The sequence below is a fragment of the Pan paniscus genome, chromosome 4 (genome assembly GCF_029289425.2).
Source record: "Pan paniscus chromosome 4, NHGRI_mPanPan1-v2.0_pri, whole genome shotgun sequence".
Lineage (NCBI taxonomy): Eukaryota > Metazoa > Chordata > Mammalia > Primates > Hominidae > Pan > Pan paniscus.
In genome coordinates, this window is record NC_073253.2 from 73,678,443 (window position 1) to 73,703,371 (window position 24,929).

A 24,929-nucleotide genomic window follows, 5' to 3' on the forward strand; every position below is an offset into this window, starting at 1 on the left:
CATACAACAAACATTTTTATTACTGTCACTACTATTATTTCCACTCCATAAACAAGCCCTGAATGCCAAAGTGACTTCTCCCACAGCTAGTCAATGCTGCAACTGGTAGCTCCAGAAGTTTGTGTTCTTAAGAACCAAACAGGAATTACTACAAATAAATGCAGCCAAAGCGAATGTCCCCTGCACCACTCAGCTGGCCCCTGTTCACCTTTTCAGATGAAAACATCTCCTCACTCTGCAGAGGAAGGAGATGTAGGACCTGGACTCTATGGTTAACAGTGCTGTGACTTCCTTCTTAGGCACCTAGCACAGCTAACTGGAGGGCCTCAATACTGAATGAATTAACAGCCTCAGCTAGACAATAGCAGCCCTGCATGATGCAGAGCACACATGCAATGGGGACAAGGAAGGGAACGTAGCATGAAGACATATGGCAGATGCTCGGTCAAGACTGTTTTCTGTGTATCCAGTGAGGGGACAGAGCTATACAAGGCTTGCTAGGGGAAAGGAAATGGTGCCTCTTGAGAAGTGTATCGGCATCCACAGTCTTATGGAGTCTGTGCCCCTTTAGAAGTGTTATCAGCATCCAGTCTTAGGGAGGCTGCAGCATTTGTGAAATGCTTCATGAATGTGTGTCGAATAACTTTCAAATGGGGGGAAAGGTAAAACGTTTCAAGTAGGGAGATAAACTGTGTTAAGAAGTCAAGTGATTGGGATATCGATGAGCAGAGACTCAGTCATTAAGATACACAAACCACCCTTCATCTACTACTGAGTGTTCTGCAGCACGAGAACATTTCCATTGGCTCATCCCACTCACAGAGTGTTTTCTGTACGCCCAAACCATTTTCACTGTGTTTCCTAACAGCCCCTGGAGGGGTGTAAGAACCTCTCAGATGTGGATTTTGAGTCTTCTGACATTAAAGCTGATTAAGAAGAAAACATTAGGCTGGGCGCGGTGGCTCACACCTGTAATCTCAGCACTTTTGGAGGCTGAGGAGGGTGGATCACGAGGTCAGGAGTTTGAGACCAGCCTGACCAACATGGCAAAACCCTGTCTCTACTAAAAATACAAAAATTAGCTGGATATGGTGGCACATGCCTGTAATCCCAACTACTCAGGAGGCTGAGGCAGGAGAATCACTTGAACTCGGGAGGCGAAGGTTGCAGTGAGCCAAGATCGCACCACAGCACTCCAGTCTGGGCGACAGAGCGAGGCTCTCTCAAAAACAAAACAAACAAACAAAAGCATCAATATTTTCCTTATTTTTAGCTAATTATCCTCAGCTCATGTGGGATGCATTTATTGAGCACTTATTGTATGCCACTCTCAGGAGCTCTAGAAAGACCTAGTGTTTGCTCTCAAAGCTCACAAGTCCAGGGCATCACAGCATTCCATGAGACAGAACAGTGCATCAGGTTGAGAAAGAAGAGATCTGTGTGTGTCAGAAGCGAGGGGCCCAGGAGAGAGGCACTTGGGAAACTCTACTAAACTATACATTGGAGTTCTGGCAACACTTGACTATTGTCAGGAACAACTGTAAAAGCTCACCTAGAAAGAAGGAGCAATTTTAGTGCCAAGTCAGATCTGCCCATGCGTGTTTACCAGATTCGACTTTGAGAGCCAAGAATTTAGTAGTGGTGTTGTCAGAACCAATAAATAGGTTAGGGGAACTTGGGAGGGGTAAATGTGGAGTCAGAGGTTAAGTATTTATGTGAACACCGCCACACATTAAAGGCCTAAAAGCTGTTGAAATTGTAATTATCTGACATGAAATAACCTAAATTTTGAAAACCAGTGTTGCTCACAATGCTGCCAAACACCTAGCATCTGTTCAATTCTGTTATGAACCATTTCCTTGGGGAGGGAACGTGAAAGAATTGTAAGCAGCTGCTGAGAAGTGTGATGGCAGGGGATGCAGTTTCCACATTGCAAATTTACATGCTAACTTATTCATTAAGTAATACCATTAATGATCACAGATGTGCAGCAAGATGGGCAAAGCATTCAATCACAAGGCAAATATGAGGTCAGTGCTTCTAAGAGGTCATAAAACAAGAAGAAACATCTTAGAAAATGCATAAAAAGCAAACTAGCAAATCAATCTGACTTCTCACACTGGGTTTTTGAAGCTAGACCTGCATTAACCAGTGGAAGCATTTGAATGGTCAGTATTGTACCCTCACCCAAAGCATTTCCAAGTTTGCTATTTACAGCAGTCACGCCAATTTCTGTGGTTCAATTTTTAGAGGTATTAACTTTATTTTGTTTTGGGGAAAGTGTGGGTATGTAATGTCGCTAAGAATTGTTCTTGGTAAAATTTTCTTCCGCTGTGCATTTACATCTGGGGATCACTATGGGAGGAGAAGAATAAAGCCATGTGAGACAGCAGTGTTAGTAATACATAGATATATTGGGTTACTTTCTTTTTACTAAATATTTTAGGCCCAGTTCTTGCTCCATGGGTAACTCTGGGAATTCTCTGGAGGCTTCAGAAGACGTGAATCTAGCTCTTTGTGTCTGTAACTGTACACCTGTTATTGATGCAGAGGATGAAAAGAACACACCAAACACACATTGTTCTATTTTTAAGCTGTTGTACTCAGCTGCAGGGGAGGGAGAGATGCCCTTTCTCCCCTTGAAAGTTACCAACAGCCAGCTATTCTGCTGTAGCGCAAACGCAATTTACCAACTTTGAAGGCAGAGGATGATAATCCTAAGCACTGAAGGAGAGTGAATGTTGTGTGTGTGTGTGTGTATGTGTGTGTGCGCTCACGCCACTTGGAGCTGGGAGTGCCAAAATAAATCTTTCCTCACATCTGGAAATGCCTGTCAGGGAAGCAAACTAGCTGGCAATCAGAAAACTCTCATGTAACACTCACTGCTTTCAACAGCAGGCACACACGACTTCATGTCCTACGGCAGAATTGCATGCCATGGATTTAGTAGGCATTCCACCAAATATTAGCTGAAGGATTGAATCAGTGAATCTTTCCAGGAAAAGCATGGCAAAGCTCTCTTTGCCTGTTTAAAAAGATAAAAAAGCCAACCACATAAATTAGCAGTAGGGTGCAATATTTCCCTGAGTCAAGAGTCCGGTGTTGGTTTTTCTGGTCTGACACTGCTCAGGGAAGCAGTGTAATACTTTCAGGACCTTGGAACTTTGGCCCTCGGCCCTTCCATAATAACCCTTTCTGAAAAATGTTATGCAGCATATAGTACTTTTTAACATGAAAGTGGAGACTTTCACAACACTTTAGAAAATAACTTAAGACTCTCTGGAATCTCGAAAGATGATTTCTGTCTGTCCCCAGGGATGGAGAGCTGAACAAAATGGTCCCCGTTTTCATGACACAGTTGGCTGGAAGAGGTGGAGACTGGCGATGGGGCTGCCTAACTGTACTGTGTGTGTAGGAGATGTTTCCTGGAGAAAGTGACATGCAAGGTAAGACCTGAGGGTAAGGAGGGGTTTCAGGTGAAGAAGCTGGGGAAAAGAGTCCAGGCAGACACTAGGGTGGGAGTGGGGTTGGGCTGGGGGTGGGAGGGTGGGGAGGAGGAGTGAGAAATAAGACAGAAAGGCACAAGCTGGAGCCATGTGAGAAGTTTGATCTTTATTCCAAAAGCAATGTGGGGAATGAGCCCAGAGTTGAGTTTTAGGAAGAACATGCTACCTTTGTGCAAAAAAAGTAGATAAGAAAAGAGCAAGACCCTGGATCGTGGGGTAGGGGGATGGCAGGGAGACTAGAAAGGAAGTTAGTGTAGATTAGGATCAATATGGTATTGCCCAGACTAGGGTGCAGATGGTGGCCATAGTAGAGGTCAGTGGAGTTAGGGAGGAAGAATCAGCAAGCCTGGTGTGGGGAAGGAACCCAAGGAGGGGCCAAGTTACTAGTTTAGCCCCTAGTTTCTATATTTCCTTTTTTTTTTTTTTTTTATAAACTTAGTTTCCCTACTCTTATATGTCACATCTAGAATAGCTGCATTCCCCATCATGTTAATGTTCTTTTACCAGGAATACATTTGTTCTGCATGCACTCACCATCTTCATAATAATGAAGTAACTCTGCAAATCTTGGTAACTTGAAAGGGAACCTGGGACACAGGCTTAGAATCATGAGGCCTTTACCATGTGTATAAGCTTATTTTGCAGACAATTCTAGTTATGCTTATGCCTTATGACTTATCCTGTAGCTTTTTCCCATTTTCAAAGAAAACAAATAATTTTTGTTGAGTCTGAGGAAGCAGCAATTGCATTGCCAAAGGCTGGTCCTGCCTAACTCAATATCCTTTGGCCAATTGACTTGTACCAGCTTTTAAAAGCTATGGGTTACAAAGGATCTTCAAGGCCATTTCAGCTATAGAGTTTTAATGCTTATATCTATCTCTCATGACTGAAAACCAATGGTTTGGGGGAAAGAGAAAGATGTTAAACAATACCATGGTGACATAATCATCAAAATCCAGATTGTGGAAGACTAATTTTACCTGACAACCTGATCTCTTTAACAAACAAATTACAAATAAGAAGGGTGGGAAAGGAAGACAGAGATAAAGCTGGTGATAGAGAATGTGAGAGCTAGCCTTCAAACTTAACAGATTCAGAGACTCTGTCAAACAAATTCAATGTATGAATATGGCTTGATTCAAACAAACTGTGAAAAGAGAAAGAAAAGAAATGGGGATTTTTGAAAACTGACTAATGGCATTATTAAAGGATTATTATTTATGTTTTAACAAGTGATAATGGGTATTATGATTATATTTAAGGGGAGAAAAATCCTCTTTTACAGATGGATAAATGACCCCGGTGGAAAGCAGCCTTTCCCTCAGACTATAGACAATCCCTATCCTGTATTCAGGAGAGAGGACTTCCACCCTCACCTGAGAGTTAGAGGTCAAGGTAGAAACAGTAGACAAGTTCACCCAACATTTAATCTAGTTTCCCCACCCGCCTCTACACTAAGACTTGGATGTCCCCAAAACAGTAAGGTAGACTGATATTCCCATGGGAAAATTTCACATCTGCCCACAAACGTATTTCTGAAAGTAAAATCAATGCTTGTAAAATTTTGAGTCAAATTTTAAGTGCACTAAAGTAATCCATGATGGAACGTATTATAATTAATTGTTTTTGGAAAACTCACACAGTGATTCTCAATGGGGAAGGCCCATCTCACTCAAGGGTTGAGGACTGGGGGAAATGAATATTGGGATATCAGAATAATCTTTAGTTTTTAAAAGCCATACAAATTAACATAGCTCCTTCTGCTCTCTCTACACCAACAATAAACACAAAAGCAAAGGGTTATATTAGCTACTATTAATTACTGAGAAGAATGACTTTTTATCCCATAAGTATATTGAGACTGGAAAAATTTTGAGAATCATTGATCAGGACTTTTCTTTAGGGTATTTTCTCAAAGTGAACTGTACCTCATTATTTCAACACAGTCAGGAATTGTTTTAGAATAAATCTGTTGGAGTGAAGTTCCTAAAAGAAATACAAATATCTTCCTTTTTAGGAGACAAATAATAAACTATAGAAAGGCTGCAGCCCTACGCTTTATGTCACTTTTTAATCTTAGTCTTGTCAGCCAACAGAACATAGGATTGTGTTTTTCTTTGGGAAGCCTAAAAATAGGAATTTATGCCAATTGTCCCTTTTTGTGTGTGTGGATAGAGATACGGAATAGAGATAGAGAATCTTTTTTTTTTTTTTTTTTTTCTTTTTTTGAGATGGAGTTTTGCTTTTGTTGCCCAGGCTGGAGTGCAATGGCACAATCTCAGTTCACTGCAACCTCCACCTCCCAGGTTCAAGTGATTCTCCTGCCTCAGCCTCTGGAGTAGCTGGGATTACAAGCATGGGCCACCAAACCTGGCTAATTTTATATTTTTTTTTTTGGTAGAGATGGGGTTTCTCCATGTTGGTCCAGCTGGTCTCGAACTCCCAATCTCAGGTGATCCACCCACCTTGGCCTCCCAAAGTACTGGGATTACAGGCATGAGCCACCAGGCCTTGTCAAGACAAATAATCTTTTACCAATGAGTCAATCAGATACATTCATTCAAGTAGGGTAGATGTGTGACTTTTACAATTAAACATACATAAGGACTATAATTACAGCACTGTACAGTCGGGAATGTTCATTATGTGCAGTATAAAAGTATGTATTTGTGGTAGTTTCTTGGGAAATTTTTTTGCTCTTATATTTTTTTCTTCTATTGCAATCTTAGTAACCCTTGAACCACAGGCCATTAACGCAGTTAGGATCATGAGAGATCAAAATCTTACACCTTCCCCCATTAAGTCTTCACAATGTATGTAGTTGAAGGGAAAAATGGTGAGATGTGCTATCTTTAATGACCTGTTGATGCCTAAAAAAGCCTTTTCAAGTCTGTCTTGATGACGCTGCACTTTTTGAATGTGGATTTGGATTATCTGTACACGTGAGAAGTTGTTATCAGTAGCTCAGTGTCACAAGAAGGCCAGGGGGGTTATCCTACAAGAACACAGTGATTATGAACAAAGCCCATCCAAGCCATAAATACCTTCCAAGGGCAACCAAAGGTTATAAAAGCTGAACTCCCAGACTATTCTGAGGAAGGGACAGCATGAGACGTGGGACAGAATGCATTTCTAAGTTGTACAAGGTCTGACTTATTATGGAGGCAAAAATGGTAGATTTTGCAGGTTCGCATTAACTTAAGAACCGTATTCCAAATTTTACATTAATCGTTAATAAAAAGGTTTCTTGACACAAATCTCAAATTTCCTTGAAAAGTTCCTAAATTTCTGAAACTTAAGTTTGTTGCCCAGAGTGGTACAGTCTTGCCTATAGGTAAAAAAATTGAAATGCAAATCTTTAAAAATTTTTCTTTCAACATTGAGACAGTATAATCATAAAAAAACTCTTAATAATGGCAAGATATTTAGAATAATAAAACACTATTCCTCGCGTATTTATATGCTTGGTCCTCAAAAAAAGAGATAAGCAGACACCAAATAGTAAGCTTCGTGATAATTAATGCATTAATTAAATAAAAATCTCAGTAATGAAAGAAATGCAGAATGGCTTACACATTAACCCTAACTCCAAAATGTTCACCATACATTTATAGCTGATTTTAGTCTCCTCCCAATAAATATTGTAGTAAATTAAAAACAATAAACAAACAAACAAAAAGCCACGAAGTTATTGCGGCAAATTGTGATAAAAGAAACTGCTGTCTTTTAAAGCCTAATAATTTTGACTTTTGCCTTTTCTCAAAAACAGTTTTCAGTGGCAAAAATAAAACAAAATGGATCCCTGGAGTCTGGATGTTTGCTAAGGAAATGGCCCTTCAGTCAAAATTTGACCCAAATCTCCCTTTTTCCAATGCTGACAAAAAGCTCCTTCCATGAAAGATTAAAATTCTATCTTAATGTTTATAAGTGCTCTTCGGTGTGAGAAGACTGATAGGTAGAATGGCAAAACAAAATGTGCCAAAGTAAAATTGGTTAAATGTGCTTTAATACATGTGGTCTCTCTCCCCACTTCTCTCTTCCAAGCAATGTTTGGGATCGTTTTGAATGCCAAAGGAAATATTCTTCTCAACAAAAAATACAGTTGAATTTGAGTGTTTCTTGATTGAACATCAAAAATGAAAACATTTACTTGGATGGACTGAGGATGCTTTACTCCAGAGAAATTCATGGCAGATAATTTTGCCTCTTGTACATTGAAAATAATTAAATTATTTCATTCAAATCCTCTAAGTAGGTTTCATTATGAACAGTATGTGGCTGGAAATAGAAACTGGTCAACAGTGAGTGTTTGTTGAGTACTCACAGGACTTGAAGAGTATTTTAAGAGGAAAATGACCAAATTAGACTCTTAACTGAAACTACAAAAGAACCACACATTTCCAATAGACTAGATAAACAAAAACAAATGAAAATTTGTATTTTGTAATGTGGTGTCATATGAGACCTATATTTTATTAGAATAGATACATCTTGGCTAGTGACACCAAGGCATTGGAATAGAGGTGGTTTCAATGGGAAACATCCCACAGGACCAGTTCTATCCCTGACCTTTATACCCCAGAAGCACAGTTAACGTGGGACAAATATAGTATACTTTTAAAATTCCTGCCAGCAGCTCTGCTTCCCTCACATCACTCTTTGTACTCCACTGAGGCAGGAATGACTTACACCTGCAAAAATGTGAGGAATCCTTGCCTCAAAAATAGCTCTTTGAACATTATTTGTGGGTACTATTGCAAAAGAGAATTTTCCAAGGCTTAGGAACCACTTATGGAATTGTCTCTCTAGAGAGACCACAAATATGACACCGCAAACTATTTTCCTTGGGAAAATCCTGTCTTTCCACTAGGGAGGTCAATTATTGTTATAGACATGAACTTACCCTTGCAGAGCTCTATGCCTCTCTAACACACACTGAGGAGCTTGACTGCAAGCCTTCATCAAAATGGAGACGCACTGTCTGCCTTCATGGAGCTTGCCCTTGGAGAGGTGGACCTGAGCCACCAAAAGCAAATCACAGGGCTGAGGGACAAAGCTGACACATAGACCTGAATGTGGTTTTGTCCAACTACGGTGGGCAGACATTACTGAATAATACTTAACATTTAAATTTCCCAAAGGTTTGGATATTGTGTTTATATTTTTTGAGGGTTATTTTATGTCCCTTGTGTGGATTTCAACACAGAAATGATAAATCTGAAAAAGCAAAACACACAGAGGAAACCAAGTGTTAGTGAAAAATACCAGCCCTTGTTATCTAAACTTGTCCATGCAATATTCTATCAGCGTTCTTTACAATTCCAGATTGTCCTTGGTCAGACCAATGATCTGTCCTGTCTTTGGCAGTTGCACCAGCCAAGCAATGCTGCCCTCCTTGATGTCAACTTCAAAAAACTTACGTATCTTTAGCTTTCCCTTAATGACATAGGTTTGCTTCTTTAAAGAGTATTCAGTGGCTTACACATAGCTTACTCCAAAGAGTCTCCTGGGGGTTTTCTTTAATGAACAAAAGGAATGTCTTGTAATCACTACATACATTACTTACATATGTGAAAGAAGACATCAATATCAATGAAAGAAGTTGCTTGGCCTGTAGCTCTATTCAAGAATAAAAATGAGCAATAATCTGCACCATGATAAACTGGTATATGAAGTAGAAGTAAATTTTGTGTAGCCTCTGCTGGGAATTCAAGACATGAGATAGAAGAAAACATTAACCCTAACTCTCCAATTATATAGGAAATAATGGATAATTCAAAGAACAGGACTCCAAAATGCTCACTACAAATGTGCAACTGATTTTAGCCTCATCCAAATAAAGACGAATGAAACAACCCCAAAATTACTGAGAATGGTTGGCTTAGAAAGCCTTTCCAGCAAGCTTCACTTTGGCCTTTTTTGTTGATGGTCAAAAGGCAATGGAGGGCTGGGCGCGGTGGCTCACGTCTGTAATCCCAGCACTTTGGGAGGCCGGGGGGAGGTGGGGGAGGCTAGATCACAAGGTCAGGAGTTCAAGACCAGCCTGGCCAAGATGGTGAAACCTGTCTATACTAAAAATGTAAAAATTAACTGGGCGTGGTGGTAGGCACCTGTAATTCCAGCTACTTGGGCAGCTGGGGAAGAGAATTGCTTGAACCTGGGAGGTGGAGGTTACAGTGAGCCGAGAACAGGCCACTGCACTCTGGCCTGGGTGAGAGTGAGACTCTATCAAAAAAAAAAAAAAAAAAAAAAAGGGCAGTGGAAGTCAGTCCTCAAAGATAAAATCTGGTTTTGAGGTCCGATTAGTGCTTTCAAAAGGAGAGGATCCCCAAAAACAGAACTTGAGGGGCTCTCCTTGCAGATACTCAAGTGCAGTTACCTCCAGAAAGCAAATATTTGCTTTCTTTCTGAATTAAAAATAACTAACTTGGAATTAGAGCTCATAATAAAAAGCATTATAATGAATGTAAAATTCAATACTATTGTAAAAGACCTACACAGAACTTTCAGCAATGATGCCGCCCCATAAATTGAGATATAGCCTGAGACTGAAGCAGCTTGTAAAATCTACTTCATACCAGTGAGATTTGTTATCAGCACTTCACTTTTAGCATCCACATTCCTGAGAGGGAACTTGGGTATGTAATCCAGAGGTCCTCCTGTTGCAGTCGTCTCGCCTCAGGCCCACCCTCACCACCAACCACCTCACAGGACAACCACAGGGGCGGCTGAGGAATGTCTTGACTTCGAGATACCTGATCACTGACCCACGGACTAACACCCTGGTTAACTTGAGTATCTGTATTACTCATCTTAGAAAGTAAAATTTAGGATAGGGAGCAGCTATCTAACTCAAAGCAGTGTAAAAGTGATTAACTGTGCTTAAGTTAGACTGATAAGCAAATAATCATTTAGAATAGTCCACTCAAAAGAATTGACATTAAAATATTTATATCTGCCTTATTTTTGAAAATTTTAATTATGGCATAAAACACATAATAAAATGTGCCATCTTAACTATTTTTAGAGGTACAGTTCAATAGCGTTAAGCATATTCAAATAGTTGTGTTACCTGCTTTACTTTTGTAATTAACTTTATTTTTATTCACTACAACTAAAGAAATAAACTCATATTTTAATGCAACAAAAAGTTATAACTGATGAGTTTACCATCTACATTTTAAGGGATTTCAACAATTATTTTAGTGTAGCCAAAGACTTAACATTTGAATTTTACAACTTTTGAAATATGAAATGCACAATTACAATACCTAGACTACATATCTTATGACTTCAAAGCTTTAGCCAAAACATGTATCACACAGATAAGAGCAAGAATCCTCTCACACCTAAGACAAACAAAAGGTATTACTAATGACATCCCACTGTATTTCCTTTTTGGTTTTGGCTATTATATCTCTTTGCTATGGGGGGGTGGGGGGAGACGTTTTACTTCAAAAGTACATAATAATATAAAACTACTTATTTTCACTGATGTTTCATAATTCACATTGCAATTTATTTATTTATTTATTTATTTATTTATTTATTTATTTATTTATTTTGAGACGGAGTCTTGCCCTGTTGCCCAGGCTGGAGTGCAATGGCTTAACGGAATGCAATGGCCCAATCTTGGCTCACTGCAACCTCCACCTCCCAGGTTCAAGCAATTCTCCTGCCTCAGCCTCTCGAGTAGCTGGGATTACAGGCACATGCCACCACGCCTGGCTATTTTTTGGTATCTTTAGTAGAGACTCGGTTTTACCATGTTGGCCAGGCTGGTCTCGAACTCTTGACCTCATGATCCACCCGCCTCGGCCACCCAAAGTGGTGGGATTACAGGTGTGAGCCACCGTGCCTGGCCCACATTACACTTTGTAACAAGCACTTCAGAGTGCTTATTTAGAGCAGGTGTTAACTACAGTAAGGAATTCTTCTCAAGAAGAACCATAGCTATGATTTATGACAAGTGGTACAGTAATCCCTGTATAGTCTAGTGCCCAGCGTTTTTACAAGGTGTAAGTTTAATATATAAAGAACGATTACAATTCAATAACAAAAAGCCACCCCCATTAAAAAATGGGCAAAGGATCTGAATAGACATTTCTCTAAAGAAGATGTATGAATGACTAATAGGCACATAAAAATATACTTGACATTATTAGCCTTCAGAGAAGTGCAAATCAAACCACAGTGAGACAGCATTTAATACCCACCCTGATAAAAAGATGAATAATAACTAAAAGACAGATAATAAGAAGTGTTGGTAAGAAAGTGGAGAAATTAGAACCCTCATACACTGCTGCTGGGGATGTAAAATAGTGCAGCCACTTTGGAAAATGGCATGGTAATTCTTCAAAAGGCTAAGAAGAGTTATCATATGACCCAGCAATTCTATTCCTAAGTAAATACACAAGAGAAATGAAAATGTATGTCCATGAATGTTCAAAGCAGCCTTATTTATAATAGCAAAAACCAAACCAAACCAAAAAATAGGAAAAACCCAAATATCTAACTAATGAATGGATAATATTCCATTATATGGACATGTCATATATGGAATATGGACATGTGATATGTTCATTATATGAATGGGTAATATTCCATTATATGGACATATCACATGTCCATGTATATGCAATATGTATGTATCATATTATTATTCAGCTATAAAAAGGAACGAAGTACTGATATATACAACACCATGGATGAATCTTGAAAACATTGTGCTGAGTGAAAAAAGCCAGTCACAAAGGACCATATATTGAATGATATCACTTACATGACATGTTCATAATAGGTAGATCTATAGAGAAAGAAAGTAGACTAGAGTTTGCCTGGGGCTGAGGGCTTGGGGGAATTGGGGGATGATGGCCAACGAATGCAGGCTTTATTTCTGGGGTGATAAAAATGTCCTAAAATTGATTGTGATGATGGATGCACAACTCTGTAAATATACTAGAAGCCATTAAATTGTACACTTTAAATGGGTAAATTGCATGTATGTGAGTTATATCTCAATAAACCTCTTAAAAAATAAGGCAAACTTGAAATAAGATAAACCTAGGTCTATCAATACCAAGAAATAATTTTAGGGACATCATACAAATAAAATAATCTCTTTTTCTATTGTAAAATAAGTTTCTACCTTCTAAGGATCAGATGGAGGTTAGTGGTGGGTGGCAAAGTTTGGCAGCAAGTATGTTTTGAGTACTTGAAAGTCTGATCCACATTGCTAGAAATGCATCCTTCACATAAGGAAAACGTGCTTATGTGGTGTACACAGCACTTTCAGACACTTGACCTCACTTGGTAGCTGTCAAGTTATAGTTCAGATGTTTATTTAGCGGGAAGTTATATGGTGACTTCAAGTCACGTTCCCACAGGACATCTGCCTTCCATAAGCTAAACCCAAATGTTTGCTGCTAAAATCAAATAATGATGCCAATGTAACCAATTCGGAGAAAAAAGGTTTATAGATTAAAGTTAAGAGATTGAATTCTCTCAATTTTAAGATTTTTTCACTATAAGCTTTTCTTCATCCTTTCTTGTCCTCTACTTTTCTGAATGCTAGCAGAAAAAGGGCTTGAAAGCTTTCAAGTATTATGCCTAAATGATATTGGAACATTTGAAATTATCAATCATGCTTAGATTCAATAGCTTTTACTGTTTATGGAAATATGCTTATAATTTTACTTTTATATTGCATAGGAGTTATATTTCACATAGTAAGTGTGCTCCTACTTTATATTATAGAATTCATAGAATTCAATATGTAAACATTTTTTATTATACCCATAAGAATGTTATGAATTTTCAGTATCTTGAGAACTACTACACTGATGTCTGGCTCTAAAACTATCTTCCAGATCCATGCCAAAAGAATGCTTTCAGATATGTCATGAAGCATAGAGTCCCAAGATAAGACAATAAAATTCTATTCTAAATTGAAAAAGAAATGGCAAGATTCCAGTATAAAAGCTAATGTTTCCACTTTTTTTTTCTTAAATATTTAGTGTGTAGTTTAGGTATGCTGATAATAGGGATTTTTTGTGTGTGTGAATCACTATATTACAATTGTAGAACATTTGTAATATACTTTCAGGGAGGTAGCTTTAAAATAATGAAACTTCAGCACTTAGCACAAACACTCTGGAGAACTATACGCTGAAATTACAGCTCAACTAGAAATAATCTAGTTAAGAAACCTTAAAGGGCAGAAACAAACTTGGGAAAAGTTATAAACTTAAAAAGAATTATCAATATTAGAGGCACTGTCAGACTACCATACATTTTAGAATTGGAAGGACTTCTGAAAAAAGAATAAACATACAAAGCTATGTGTGCCCATACATGCACATTATGCCATGATGAAAAATTTTGTCCCCAAATTTCACAGCATAAACATTTTATTGCATCATCCTATACTAAAGATGTATCATGCTCTGTCTGCAAGAGGGTTTTGGTAATTAATATAAAGCACTGGTACAGAAGCTTATACCAGAAATGGGAAGCAAGTCAATTGGTTAATGATTTGTTCAAGTGATCAGCTCTTGGTGTGTGTGTATGTGTGTGTGTGTGTGTGTGTATGTGTGTGTGTGTTGGGGCATTAAAGAAACATGAAATATGTTAATATAATCTTAAAATAGTACACCTGTCTTATGTTTCCTTTGCTTTCAAAAATGTAATAAAATATCTGCTATAAAATGATCAAGTGGTGGGTGTAGGTGGGGGTGGCAGTGTAGATGAAGGAGGGGGACCAGGGGTATTATAGATGAAACAAGATTGTGTTTTTATATATAGGGGTTCCCCTCTTTTTTCCCTTAAGAGTACTGACAAGTCTTGGTAATATGGAAGTCATTTTAACAGCCTGGATCTAGGAAGTTTACAATCATCTTACTCTTCTTTTAGAATCCTTCTAAAGGATTAGCCAACAGCTCTTTTTGACTTATTACTTATCCTCAGAATCACAAAGCTCAGCTACTGGCCACTCTTAATCCAATGCCTTGTGAGAGGAAACTAGCTTGGTAATTTAGGGGAAATTTCTTCCCTTTGAAGAAAACCTGGATGGAAACTCAAACAATTGTTTAAAAAAATAGACACAAAGATGGCAAGCCTGTATCCCCATATGAGGCAGTCTGGTTGAGAAGAGTGTTACACTGGTGGTATAGAAGTTGATGGGTTAGTGAAAGAAGTACATCATGGGGTAATGCACCGGCTTCCAGCCTGAGGATCGGAGATTATTGCAAGGATCTTCACCATGAAGAAGCAAAAAGAAGTCTATCTTGCCTGGTAAAATGAATTTGCAGACACTTAAGACTTAGGACCCTAGATTCTGCCCAGACTCAAAATTGGAAGATCATTCAGGTAAATCAGTCCTTCAGCAGAGAATAGCACTATCCCAAAGTTTTCTTTCTGCTTATCATGAAATGACCACCAAATACCAAACAGAGGGAAAAAACAGAACTGTCCTCTGGAGGCATACAATTCATGACATGGCCACAGAAATCCTTGTCTGGATATAGACCCTTCCCCCAGCCGCCCCCACCTCTTCCTCTCTCTCTCTGTCTATTTCTGCTAGCAGAAACTCCAGCATCTTTTTACTTGGCTTTATGGTGCACAGAGTCTTTTTATAACGGAATGCGGGTTCCCAGTCATTTCCAGGGTAATCAGTTTAGAAGTCTATTCAAATTAGTCAATATAGTGGGGGTCTTCGTGTTTGTGAGGTGCGTGCGTGCGTGCATGCGCAGTGTACTTTCATGTTTTCCCTTATATATAGCATTTTCTATTTTACTTACACAAATAGTAAGCATTCATGCACCACCCGAGTAATAAAAATGACTTTAAATAAAACTGTATGGAATTTACAGTGGAGAATATCTTCTGAAGGAGTAGGAGAAAACAGCATCCTTTTGGGAGAATAATTTTGGGAGGTAATTTAGCAACATCTCTCTGGATTTTACAGGCACATGCTTGGTGCTCTAACAGCTCTGCTTTTAGTCATCAATCATTCAGAAATAGACTACAGAGATACATACATGCTGAAGTTTACTGCAGAATTATTTGAAAGAGCAGAATATTAGAGATACCCTAATCATTCAGTGATAAGACATATCTGCATAGGAGAATACTATCCAAATAAAGCATATTATAGAACAATACATATGATTCCGTTTTCATAAAAACAATGGTATATTTGTGTGTAAGCTTTTAACAAAGCGTGTGAAAGATTAATAGTGCCGATGTTTTAGCAGTGATTGTGTGTCAGGCAGTATGTTTAATGTGTATTAACTTGCATATTCACAACAATCCAATGAGGTAGATACTACTATTATCCCCATTGTGTAGATAAAGAAACTGAGGCAGAGAGAGATAAAGTAGCCCATCAAAGGTCACTGAGCTGGGAAGTGGCCACGCTGGGCTTCCAACTCAGTCCTTCTAGCCTGAACACGTATTCCCTACCACACACTGCTTCTCCAGCAACAGGTCTAGCACTGTTAACGGTTGTTACCTTTGCAGAGTAGCATTTCACTTTTTACTTAATGCTCATCAATATTTGTATGTGTCATTTCTAATAGAGAATGCATTGCTTTTGTGATTAAAAATAACTAGCCAGGCGCGGTGACTCATGCCTATGATCCCAGCACTTTGGGAGGCCGAGGCGGGTGGATCACAAGGTCAGGAGTTCGAGACCAGCCTGGCCAATATGGTGAAACCCCGTCTCTACTAAAAATACAAAAATTAGCTGGGTGTGGTGGCGGGCCCCTGTAATCCCAGCTACTCAGGAGGTTGAGGCAGGAGAATCCCTTGAACACGGGATGCAGAGGTTGCAGTGAGCTGAGGTCGCGTCACTGCACTCCAGCCTGGGCGACAGAGCGAGACTCCATCTCAAAAACAAACAAACAAACAAAAAACCATTAAAAATGGTACACTTCTCAGGCAGGATGAACTTTGCTCCAGATGCCACAAAAATACATCAAACATGGTCCTAGTGGAACCCTCCAGTTTAGTTTGGAGCATGACAGCATGTGCTGGTAATGTATGAGTGACAGTGACAGGTACTCCAGGGAGGGATCAACAGGGCTAACTTTACGGAAAGATTGAAAGCTAAGCTTTCAATTTACTTTGAAGTAGGTAAAGAATTCTGATGGAGCTAGGGAAGAGGGAAGCATATTAAGGATGAAGTGCTGAGGGCATTAGGACGTTGAGAGACGGACAGGGTTTCTGCCAGGAGAGCAGCAGGCAATAAAGCTGGTAGAGGGGCTTGCGAAGGCTGCTAAGGCTCTTATTTGTCCTGCCAAGAATGCAGACTCTGTCCTCTAGGCAATGCAAAGAACGTGCCAGATAAAGACACAGTACCTTCAAGAAGCCTCTATGAGGAAGATAGACATGTTAACAGTGCATTCCATTGTGATGCAGTAACTGTGATAAGGTGGAAACGTATCTACACCTCTGCGACCCTGTATTAGCAGGGGAAAGCCAGGGAAGGCTTCCTAGAAGAGGGGGTATCTGAACTAATAAAGGTATCAACTAAAGTAGTAACAGTGGGGGACTGTGGCACCAGAAAACAACAATTCTAGAAAAACTGTAAAGTGGTAGTTTTCAACCATGGGTGCACAATAGAATCATCTAGAGAACTACAAATAAATGTCAACTCCCAAGCTCCATTTCAGATCAATTAATTAAAGAACTCTGGGGTGGGGGGCAGGGATTGGAAGCTGGGCACTACCTCTACGTAGTGCAATTAATCTGATGGGACAGTGCATCCTCTCAGAATGTGAGCTCTAGAAATTAGAAGAGCCTAAGACAGTGTCTCACTTCGGAAGTATTCCCCACCTCCAACCCCAACCTGCCACCTCCAATCCTTAGGCACAAACCTCCAAGTCAGAATTAACCAGGTAACTCACTCTCTTGGAAACCATGATATCAGCAGAAGAAACCTGCAGTTCCACAGCATTCTGAAGGAGATTTATTAAGTTGATAATTTAAGGGTGGAAAATCTTATTTTTCCTAGAGATAAAGGAAGCTTTAAATTTTCCTTTCTTATTTACATTTTCTTTAAATTTTTCAAAAATTTCTTCCAAATGAGAACTGATCAAAATCTCTGGCTCACTTGAAGCTGCTGAAATTAGCAAATAAGAATTTCTAACTCACACAGGCTCAAGCCTTCTGGAAAGCAGCATCTCACAACAAAGCCGTATGCCTTTTATTACTGATCTTTTAATTGAAGAACAATTCCATTTTTGCCACAAAAATCTTTCCACACTCAGTTCTGCAGGATTTAGTTGACCACAAGCTTAACTCCTCTAAGCCAATGGTTTGTCGTGGCTGGTAAAGCAGCGGACCCAACCTTGGCCTGCATTAATAGAGGATTGGATCTAGACCACTGTCCCTACCCAGTCACATGACATCTGGAGCACCAGAATCAGCTCTGGGAGCACAGTGGATGGTGGAGAGGCAATCAGGATGGTGGAAGTCCTGGAGAACAGGCACAGAAGAAGCACTGGGACACTTTGCTTATGCTTAGGTGCCCAAGAGACTGCTAGGTGCTCCCCTGAGACCATCTGAAAGACTGCCATCCTAATTGTGCCAAATAACACAATTAGGACCAATAGGTGGACCTCACAGAAGACAGACTTCGTAGTTGAGACCACCTAAGAATGGACCATTTAGGGGAGCTCCATGGCCACTTTCCAGGGGCTGGAGAGCGGATTCCTGCTCTGGGAGCAAGGTTGCATGAGGCCAGAGATCCTCAGGTCTCCTGGCTCCCTTCCTGCAAGCTCCCTCCGAAAGGGAAGGTGTCTGTCGTTGAAAGCCTGTCAAGCACCTTTTCTCCTTTACTTCCCATTTGTGAGGCCATGTTCCTCAGGTTGACTTTTCTTGGGAATTTCACACGGCCCCACCTCTGGTTCTTTCTGCATTTAATGGTGAAAGACTCAGGTGAGAGGAAAACAATTCAGGGCAAAAAAAAAAAAAAAGAAAGAAGAAAGGAAGAAAAAGAAAGGAAGGAAGGAAGGGGAGAAAGAAAGGAAAGAGAGAGAGAAAAGGAAAGAGAAAGAAAGAAAAAGAAAGAAAGAAAAGAAAAGAAAGAAGAAAGAAAGAAAGAAAGAAAGAAAGAAAGAAAAGAGCCCCTTCTTCTCTGCTAATAGAGTTATTTCCCAGCAAGGAAGCCCGAACACTGGAGAGGCAGGGCAAGAGACGGGTGCATCTTTCCTTCCCTAAGTTGTTCCTTCATTGAGATGATACTACCCATGTCATTGATACCATGAATACTGCAATCATGAGTCCATCTCCCAACCAGACGTTGAACGCCTTGAGGGCAGAAATCTTGTCTTCTCCATTTTGGTATCCTCAGCTCCTAGAGAAGCACCTGGCACATAAAGATCCTCAACAAATGCTTACTGAATGAATCATCTGTAATGGAAAGGTAAATTCTTTTTGGTATAGCTAGACTTAAATGGCTTTATACCTCACCAAAACCTAAATACACACACACACACACACACACACACACACACACACACACACACACACATTTAATTACCCAGATTTGCTTTCTACATGATGCAAAAAAAGTTTACCCCACAGATAGGTTCTTCCCACTACATTATACAACCTCCCTTTCTAGACAGGCATTCCTTAGCTTCCCTTCCCACATGTTTGTGATTAGCCCCTAGAGACACAATGAAGCAGGCCCAATACGTTGGTTTCAGAAGAACTGGGCTGAAGCTTCATAATGATTGCCTTGTTTCCAGGCAGCCATGAAGTGTGTTTGAGTGTTAAGATGGAGACTCAGTTCGCCTCAAGTTTTGGTCAGCCCGAAAATCTCCGCTCACAACATGGGTGCAGTGTGTGGAATTTGCTGCCCCGTGGAATCCAGGGTGTTACACATTGGGGCTGAGTTTCTCAGAAAAGACAGAGCAGTTGTATAACCAATGAAAATATTTACAATTATGCAGCTGTGATAAGGTAATCGAATTCCATGCCGCAGGGCAGAAACCTATCCCTTCCGGTAATGAGGTAGGAATTCTCGCTGGCTCCCATGTTGTTACCGGATTAATTTTATGGTTTCTTCAATTTACCTTAATAGGAAAGTGGTTGCTTCAGGGATCACAGACAAATGAGACTTGTGAAATCTGGAGCCTTAGTTCCGTGTCCCTGACTTGAAGCTCTGTCTTCTTGCTCTAGAATTTTCATTTATACAATGGGAACCGCCAGAAGACAGCTCTTGCTGCTACTCTTACCGCCAACAGCTACCATTAATTGAGCACACACTATGTGCCAGGCATAAATCCTCACAACAACCTTGTGACACAGGTATCTTATCACTTACATTTTATAGAGAATGAAAGGGAAGCCTAAAGAAACTCCTCCCTGCGTTAGATACTGTTTTTTTTTTCAATACAACGTATGGGTAGGTGTTGAGGGGGGCAGGTGGTGAAATCTACAGCTCCTTTTCTTGTCCATAAATGCTCAGAGTATTCAAACAGGCCTCAGACATACACCAGAGCCATGGCAATGCATAGTTTAAGATATTAAATTTCTTTTAAGTGATTTCGACTCATTTTGCAAGCCCTTGACAAACCCTTCAGATGCTGAAGATTTAAGAATTGTCTAGCCCTTTTGTGTTACATGAAATGACAAAACTTTAGTTCACTCTTACTGTAACTGTCATTTCTCTGAAGCCAAAGGACCATACTTTGAGGTACAACATTTCTTATTTTTAATTAAGAAAGCCCTTTGCTGGTGATTCTAGCTCATTGCCTTCAACAGTCATTGAGTCCCACATTTGACTGAAGTTGTTGGTCTATAGATTTGAAAAGAAGCTGCCCAAATAATATGTGACACATCATAGAGCTTGTCACATGGAGAGGAGAGGACCAGAGAGGCAGGTGTTGTGTTTTGTTTTTCTGGTTTTTAAATTTATTTGTTTTATTTTGGATTAAAAAAAAGTATTGTTAGAGTTTTCTAAGGACAAATGGGTTCCAAAGAGCTCTTGTCTTTAGAAATGTTCAGGAAGAAGCTGGACAGTCATTTGGAAGGGACACTGCAGGAATGTCTGGACCACCAGATCAGTGCTTTCCAAAGTGGGATAGGTGTTCTGGTGGCATGGAAACCCTACCTTAATTAATATTAAATCACAGTGAGAAAGTCATTCTTTTCAATTCTCTTTTGATTCTTTGGATTACAGGAAAGGCAAAGTCTTATTTTGGTACTAATGTGTGTTTAACACCTTGTTAACATTTGCTAATCCCCTTTATTTATTTATTTATTTATTTATATTTCTTTTTTTGAGACAGAGCCTCACTCCATTACCCAGGCTGGACTACAGTGGCGCGATCTTGGCTCACTGCAACCTCAGCCTCCTGGGTTCAAGTGATTCTCCTGCCTCAGACTCCCGAGTAGCTGGGATTACAGGCACACGCCACCACTCCTGGCTAATTTTTGTATTTTTAGTAGAGATGGGGTTTCACCATGTTGGCCAGGCTGGTCTCGAACATGTGACCTCAAGTGATCTGCCAGCTTTAGTCTCCCAAAGTGCTGGGATTACAGGCATGAGCCACGATGCCCAGCCATTTAAAAATACTACAAGAGCGGGGGAGTCGGGTCTCAGGCTCCCAGAGCCTTTGTTAGGCAATTGTATCAATTTACAATTTCATAACATTGTTACTTATCTCCTTCACATGACAAGTAATAGGAGGTTTCCATTTTGGGTAATGATTGTAGGCTGTGGAAGAAGAGTATGTTGGTTTAAAGAAAATATTAAGTAAATGAGACTGAGATGGTACCTATGATGGAAAATTCTGGGCTAGTTGACTTTAGGATGGAGATGCTGTGTCATGAAAATCAGATTTGAAATCATGTTCTTAAAAATCAACTTGTCACTTTCTTGTTGGGAGTACAGAGAACGAGTCTTATCTCCTTTTAGTTGGAACTGGAATATTATGTGAATTAAGGGATGCAGGGAAGCTCTCTCCTCAGCACCCAACATACATCTTCTTGGGGACTGTATCTTTGTGTTCATGTATCCCCAGTGTCTGACATAGTAGGAGCGCAATAAACAGCTGTTAAAGAATGAATGAATGTTAAATGAGAAATTTCATCTACTTGATAATGCTGCCTCCAGGGTGCCCTACCATACGTCCCAGACACTGTTGCTTTTACTCTTGTGTTGACACTCCTCTCTCACCTCTTTTACTTACATCATGCCCAACTCCACGGAGATTGCATGTCAAAAGTTGTGCTCCCCACTTCCAGAAAACTGGGGTGACACCAAAGATTTCTTCTGAGGTAAGTGATTGAGGGGGAATGCACACTTAGAATGAGAAAAGAAGAAAGCACTAGTTTCTGAAAAGATTCAGAAGTGAGGAGGTAATAGTTATGTCTACCCTGCACAACCAGATGTGACATTTAATTATTATCCAGTGAATTTAATCAGGCTAAGTCAGCCAAACCAACTCATATTTCTGGCATGAAATTTCTAGTTTGGCTGCCCATCCTGACCAAATCAATAGAAACTGGCACCAAACCCCTATTTTATTGTGTGGTGTGTTGGCACAGACATAGTCTTCTTGTCCAAAAAATAGGTACTTGAGTACAAATCTAGCCATTAGGCTTCCTCCCAGCTTCTTTCTGGCAGCCTCTGGAATGCTAATACACACCAGGGATGTTTGGAAAGATTGGAGTTTCAAATTCAGGGAAAAGGGAACATGGCTTACAAGGGCCATAGAGCCACAACTCATAAACACGGATGTTTCAAGTAAAAAATATAACTTAGATGTCTCAGAATTTAAATGTGGCTTTAGTACAATTAAACTTATAGCATGTTTTCTAGAATCTTCCACAATAAAAAGCTTAGTCCAAGAAACACAATAATAGTTTTATGCATTTCAGTTTCTGTCTACAGACCCTGGGACAACTGAACTTAGGAGAAACAAGTCTATAAAGTATTTCCCCACTGGGAAATATTTCCTATGGGAGCATGACCTCTGAGTTCTTACTCCAGTGTTCCTTCTGGTGCAGAAAAGACCAGAATGGCTACTACACAATGCAGTTATACCCAGAAGATGGAGAGAAGAGGCTTTCCAATAGCAATTTGTTTAGTCAGCAGTAAACATGATGTTCGGTAGTGAATTCCACATTATCAGTTAAGCTTTGGCACAGGACTGCCAATGATTGGATTCTGACATTCAAACCTGAGTTCAAATATTGGTAGTCTGAGGGTTGGAATGGGCCTGCAGGTGTACTGTGTTTGCTTTGCACTGGTTTGTTTCATGAATTGTATCAAAGAATCTGCAGGTTCTTAAAAAATTTGAGATTTCTGGATACTCTTGAAAAACAGGAAGATCTGGCCCTTGTCTCAATAGTCTCTTTGCCTGCCTTTTGCCATATTATTCTGTAGTTGGGTCCCTCTCCGTTTATCATCATACTTGTCCCTCTTAGTTCTCTTGTTGAAGAGAAATATTTCTCTGTATCCATGACTCTATCAAAATAGGAAAACAAAAAATAGCCTGAAAGGGCAGCTTCATGTACATGCATCACCCACGTGGCCACTGGAGGCATTTGAGGTTGCCTTTCCACTCTAAAGCAATGGAGCCTGCCTTTGTTTCTTCCCTAGGCAACACATTCTCCAGTAACATTTCCCAATATACACAGGGATCCTCCAGGGGTCTGTGTAATTTGTAGAAGTTCCTCCCTTCCCATTATAGCTGGGTCATACCCTCATTTGGGTTAGAATTATTGTATTCAAAACCATAAAGGACATTCTTACTGAATCCATCATTCATTCCATTTGATCATAAATATCTAAATTACTGTGTAGTTTGGAAATTACTCACTTCAGACTAACACCTTAAAAAGATCTTTGGCGAACTAAATTCTGCCCCTCAGACTCCTTGCCTTAGCACAGTCCTGGACAAGAGCTAAAACTCTCTTAATGGTCCAATTTGGCAACACTCCCAACTTGCAATTAGGTTACAGTTTTAAAAGTTCATTTTATATTAGTTGTTTGCAGCTTATAATTCTTTTCTCTTTAACAATATTATAAATGTTAACAATTTTTCCAAGTTTTGACCAAAAATTTCTCTTTAGCCATGCAAAGGGATTGCATCATGGTATTTTTTTTTTCTGAAAAATTACACAACCAAAGTTCTTATTTCTTCAATAAAGTTGTTTGTTATTAGGTATTAAGAAAAATCAGGAAATTCCACTTCAAGGTGGTGATCAACTGGGACTGCTACTAAGGGGAAGTAACACTTCTCTAATTGTATCATATAAGGGCTTTTCTCTTTTAAAGAGTAACACATTGGATTTTCAGCACAGTTAAGAGAAAGCAGAGACCTCTAAACATTGGTTCCACCCTTGAAGAGAAAGTATAAAAGATCCAGAACCCCTCGGTTTGTGTACAGGAAAACTGCAGGCACTCAATCCAGATGCCCTGCCAGCAGGGATGGTGAGGAGAGACTCTGCTCTACCACAGAAAATGTCAGATGTGGGTTCTGTCTTACAAGTGCTTTCTGTGAATAATTTGTTTCCCAGAAAAATATCAGCATATGGATAATAAAATAAGCATGTGCCCTCATGTCAGCATGAATATAGCTTTTGTGGTAAGAACTGTAGCTGCTGTGATTACCCCTGGTCAGCAATGGACCATCCCAGCTTCACAAACAAGTACATCAAATCAACTCCAGGACTGTTTCATGGGCAATTCATTCTCCAGTGAAAGCATATGTACATGCAATCACTTGTTTAAGGCCCTGGACAAGTGGAAACCAGCAGAGATCTGCAAGGCATTGAGGGAAAATCTGACATAGTTCCTGTCTAAGTAATAGCCAGCCCTCCAAGGCATGTAATAGAATGTTCCTCCATGACTTTTGAGTTGTACTATGAAGTTCTCATTACACAGAGATCTTGAAGGATAGTATAAATATCCTTGAGAACTCCCTGGGATGGGAAGGATTCTCAGTGCCAGCTCACATAGAGGTAGAGTGGTATATGCCCAACAGGGGAACAGTGAGCCAAGGGTGGAAAAGAGAATAGGGTCAGTAATACCTGAATTCTGAGCTTTACCTACAAACCCAGAAATCATCCTGCTCGGGCAGTGTCTATGGAAATTCCTTCTCCAAGTCAGAGATGTGCTGTGGGGAAAGAGAAGAGTGGGCAGGAAGGAATGTACAGTAACATTTTTCTGCAACTTCTTGGCTCCATCTGATTCACCAATCACATAGACAAATGACTCTTTCACCTTTTCCCATGCAGGAATAAATGGTTATCTCATTGTCATAGAACATAGAATCCTATCCTGCAAAGCTTCCACTTGTTAAAAATCCAAGTGTCCACTGATAAAATATTCAGATGGGAAAATCTCCCGCCCCCTCCCCCTTCTCCCACCAGCATAAAAGGTAACGGGGGTGGGAGGCAACT

General features: G+C 39.8%; 1 protein-coding gene and 1 long non-coding RNA gene across 3 annotated transcripts in view; both read right to left on the bottom strand.

Moving 5' to 3' along the window:
* Positions 1-24,929, bottom strand: part of SLC1A3 (solute carrier family 1 member 3) — an 81,963-nt gene that overhangs the window by 33,205 nt on the left and 23,829 nt on the right. The window lies entirely within an intron of this gene.
* Positions 1-24,929, bottom strand: part of LOC134730436 (uncharacterized) — a 37,489-nt gene that overhangs the window by 12,026 nt on the left and 534 nt on the right. The window contains exon 2 of the long non-coding RNA XR_010112199.1: positions 1-24,643. This exon is cut by the window's left edge and continues 12,026 nt beyond it. This is a non-coding gene — a long non-coding RNA (uncharacterized LOC134730436). The remainder of the gene's footprint in view (positions 24,644-24,929) is intronic.